The 4,975-nt window shown below is 33.7% G+C and overlaps 1 pseudogene across 1 annotated transcript; it reads left to right on the top strand.

The window, feature by feature from the left end:
- The first annotated feature begins 1,325 nt into the window (after positions 1 to 1,325).
- LOC147565418 (tetrahydroberberine oxidase pseudogene) lies at positions 1,326 to 3,217 on the top strand (annotated as a pseudogene). Its single transcript, XR_015237257.1, has one exon. The product of XR_015237257.1 is annotated as a tetrahydroberberine oxidase pseudogene (transcript).
- Positions 3,218 to 4,975: the final 1,758 nt, after the last annotated feature.

Genomic DNA, 4,975 nt, shown 5'->3' with positions numbered 1-4,975 from the left:
CAAATAAGAACTCATTTTTTTTGTTGATGGAACTCATATAAGATATAAGAAGATATAAGATATAAGAAGATCTTTAAGATTGACTAGGAATATTTCATCATATAAGAGCATCTCCAATGCAAAGCTCAAAAAAATCTCTATTCGTCCTATTTGTCGAGTTCCAATTAAGATTCTCACTCATAGGTGGCGAAAATAGAGATCTCTAATTTTTGTATGTCTCCAATGCAAACTATAAACTTGTTTTTTTTACTTATGTGGCATGGTTATTTTGGTAAAAAAATAATGACTTATTTTGGAAATATACGATAACTTGAATTCTATTAGTTGAAATTCAAATCTTAATGAGTTGGACAATTAGAGATATCTCAAGAGGACACTCTATTTCTACAGTGTCCTCTTGAGATATCTCTATTCCACCCTCGACACGTCATCTTTGAGATCCTAGTTGAGTTTTGCATTGGAGATGCTCTAAGAGCATCTCCAATGCAAAACTCAAAAAAATCTCCATTCATCATATGTGTCGAGTTCCAATTGAGATTCTCACTCCTATGTGTCGTTAATAGAGATCTTCTATTTCTTGTTGTCTCCAATGCAAAACTCTAAACTTATCTTATTTACTTATGTGGCATAGTTATTTTTGTAAATAAATAATTAGTTAGTTTAGAAAATATAGAAGACTTGATTTCTATTGGTTGAAAATCAAATATTGATGAGTTGGACAATTAGAGATATCTTAAGAGGACACTCCGAGTGCCACTTAAGATTTTTAGAGTTTTTTCTTAATAATCATCTCCAATGCAACACTCTATTTGGATCTCTAAGGTGACGTGTCGAGGGTGGAATAGAGATATCTCAAGATCCAACTCATCAATATTTGATTTTCAACCAATAGAAATCGAGTCTTCTATATTTTCTAAAATAACTAATTATTTATTTACAAAAATAACTATGTCACATAAGTAAATAAGATAAGTTTAGAGTTTTGCATTAGAGACAGAAAAAATTGAGGATCTCTATTAACGCCACTTAAGAGTGAGGATCTCAAATGGAACTTAACACATAGGATGAATGAAGATTTTTTTGAGTTTTGCATTGGAGATGCTCTAAGTTATAAGAAGATCTTTAAGATTGACTACGAACATTTCTGGTTAAATAAAAAAAAATTATATATTTATTGAACAAATCAAACTTACCTCCTCTCACGTTTTCAACATTTCTAAGACAGGGAGAAAAATATTTTGAATTGACAAATACTTAATTTGCATAAATCTCACCATAAATTGACAAATACTTAACCGATTCAACATCCAAATGATCTTGAATTGCAGTCTATATAGTCAAGAACAATTATGTATTTATCCATCTCTTGAAAAAATTATCATCAAATTAAGATGGAGATTATAGGCTTAAAAGATCCCATTTCTGCAGTTTCCACACTAATTGGTTTTATTCTGTTCTTCTTTTCCTTGGGTGCTTCAAGTTCAATTGATACTAACTTTCTTCAATGTCTTTCCCAGCAGTTTGATTCTAATCAAACTTCCATTCAAATCCCAGTTTACAGACCTAACACTTCAAACTATACTTCCATCTTACAAAATACTATTCAGAATCTGAGATTTATTTCGTCTGCAACACGAAAACCCACTCTCATAATTACACCTTTGGTTGAATCCCATGTTCAAACAGCTGTAATTTGTTCCAAAAAGGAGGCAATCCAAATCAAAGTTAGAAGTGGTGGTCATGACTATGAAGGTCTTTCTTATACATCTGATATTCCATTTGTTATCATTGATATGTCTAATCTTCGCTCTATCAGTATCGATGTAGAGAATCGTACAGCATGGGTTCAGTCTGGTGCGATTACTGGTGAACTTTATTATAAGATCGCCGAAAATAGTCCAACCCTTGGATTTCCGGCATGTATTTGCCCTACTGTTGGTATTGGTGGATTGTTAGGTGGAGGTGGATATGGTACCATATTAAGGAAATATGGACTTGCTGCTGATAATGTCATTGATGCACGAATAGTCGACGTTAATGGAAGAATACTAGATAGAAAAACAATGGGTGAAGATTTATTTTGGGCTATTAGAGGAGGTAGTTCTGGTGGAAGCTTTGGTGTTATACTTTCATGGAAGATTACGTTGGTTCCGGTTCCACCTGTTGTTACTGTTTTTACAATCAACAAAACCCTAGAACAAGGTGCAACTGCACTTGTTCATAGGTGGCAAGAAGTTGCACATCAACTTCCTAATGATCTCTTTGTAAGAGCTGTCTTTACTGTGGTGAATTCTACTCAAAATGGGGTTAATAAAACAGTACAAGTTTCATTTCCTTCCTTATTTCTTGGAAGTACTAAAGATCTCATGATTGTGATGAATGAGAGATTTCCTGAGTTGGGTTTGAAGAGTGAAGATTGTAAAGAAATAAGTTGGATTCAATCTGTTCTTTATTTTTGGAATTATCCTGTTAATGCTCCTCTAGATGTTTTATTGAATAGGACTCAACCCAAAAGGTATGGTAAGCTAAAATCTGATTATGTGAAGGAACCTATTTCACAAATTGGGTTAGAAGGTATATGGAGTAGATTCTTACAAGTAGGGATGCCGACGATGAACTTAAGTCCTTTAGGAGGAAGGATGAGTGAGATATCGGATTCGGAGATCCCTTTCCCACATAGAAATGGAAATATATACAAGATTCAATATATAGTGGCATGGGCAGGAAACAGATCGGAAGAATCTGAAAAGCATATCAGTTGGATTAGAGAATTGCACACATACATGACTCCTTATGTTTCAAATTCTCCAAGAGAAGCGTATCTTAATTATAGAGATCTCGACTTAGGTCAAAGCAAAAACGGTACAACAAGTTATTTACAAGGAATGGCTTGGGGAAAGAGGTATTTCAAAAACAACTATGAAAGATTAGTACGTATTAAGAGCAAATTTGATCCTGAAAACTTCTTTAGGAATGAACAAAGCATACCAACTTTCTAGTTTGTGGAAATAAAATTAGGGATGACAAGTGATGCTTAGCTTGAAACTTAACTTTATTTAGACATTATAACAAGCCTCATGTTCATTTACATTTATGTAATATCAAAACAAATTGAAGTTTTGTATTATTACTAGGCATGACCCTGTTTCCGGTAAGAACGATTTAATAAAGCACTGTATGCATAATAAAAGAGTGGAGGAAGATAATTTACTTAAAATTTCATAAAGTACTCTAGGCTATGTTAAGTATTGTTATTCTAAGAAGTCCCTTGATCATTATCAACACTTTGTCACACCAAAAGATGGGCTCGCATTAGAGATGCCCTAAGTAGAGGTGAATGACGATTAAAAGAATTACCGTAACTCATGATGTATAACTCATGGTTTCAAATATAAATACTAAGAAGTCATAGATTTGACTATCAGATGGCGATAGAGATGCTCATACTCGTAAACAACATTTTCACGATGGTATACAGTTATGCACAATATCAAACAAATCATTTCTGTAATATTTTTGTAGCACTGAAACTTCTTAAGACCATTCCCATCATCACATTTTAGCAATTTTAAAACATATTAAAAATTTCTAAATTTACAAAATACAAATTTAAGTTGATGAGCAAAACATTGATCTCTTAATTATAAAGGGACCCCATTAATACAAAATCTATTAACCCAAAGCTATACCAAGAAATGGGTTGAATACTACGTCTCAAAATAGAGTTACCGAAAGATATGTAAAAACCGGAAAGAAAGTGTATATAACACGTATACCAAATAGCATAAATAAATTAGTTATAATACTGTGAGTGAATGAGTAGAAACTGAACAACCATAATCGCCATAGAATCACTCAAGTTCTTAATGTGCCAATGAAAATTTGAACCCAAAAACATTATAACGTAAGCAATTATCTGATTTGAAGCAAAATCTCCTTCAAGCCTGTGAACCAGACATTCCTGACTCTTGGTTACATACTCACGTTGTTATTTGTTAAACATATGCAGTTGAAAACTGTTGTCTGTTGTGATTTTGTGTTGAATGAGTATTTTGTGAGTAGTAATCTTAGCCTGATAGCCATCAAAGAGGCAGGACCAGCTCTGGGGTGCAAGGAGGCAAAGCTTCGCTTTGGGCCTTCAGGACAGGCAAGGGCCTTATACGAAATTACAAAGAAAGAACTAAGGGGGGTGCCGAGTTATTTTATTAAAAGAAAAAATTACGAAAAGCACTAAGTAGCTTATTTTAGCTCCTTTCAACAAAAAAAAAAACTTATTTTAGTTCAATTGGTAGAAAGCATGTTAATGAGTGTGAACAACCCAAGTACAATCTCAAGCAAAACATTTTTTCTTCTTAAATAGTAGTGTATTTTCTTAATTACTTTAGTCGACACTTCTACCACCACCACGATTACTAAACCTCCACTACCACCACCACAATTACTAAACTTCTACCATTCTACCTCCACTACCACCGCCATTACTAAACTTCAACACCACAACCACCACCTTTAGATTGTACTTCTTTTAATTACTTTAGTTGATATATACTTCTACCACCACCACACATACTAATCCTCCGCCGCTATTACCACCACCACAGTTACTGTACCTCCGTTACACCACCATTACTAAACCTCAACACCACAACCAAAACTATCACCATAAGCACCATTTTGTAATAATTCTTTTTTCGGTTAAGAAAAAGGAAAAAAACAAACTAATGACCCAAACCAAGTTCCGAACTTGCTGAACTTCTTGATCGGGAGATCAACTAATTAAGGACGTTTGAACAATCCGAGACGATTTTCGAGTTAACTCAATCAGATCGTTTGATTTAAACTACAAATTATGAACAAAAGTGCATGTTTAAACCTCACATTATGTGCAAGGAAAATTTAAGAGGTTTTGATATACAATTTTTTTTTGTGAAACACGTGTAGGCCGCATTCTTAGAATTTGTTTCAGGTCTCCGAA

The sequence above is a fragment of the Eschscholzia californica genome, unplaced genomic scaffold (assembly GCF_041429995.1).
Source record: "Eschscholzia californica isolate CP2 unplaced genomic scaffold, dmEscCali1.0.p SCAF_1, whole genome shotgun sequence".
Lineage (NCBI taxonomy): Eukaryota > Viridiplantae > Streptophyta > Magnoliopsida > Ranunculales > Papaveraceae > Eschscholzia > Eschscholzia californica.
Note: the sequence above shows the minus strand (reverse complement) of the source record. Positions and strands in the feature narration are given on the sequence as shown.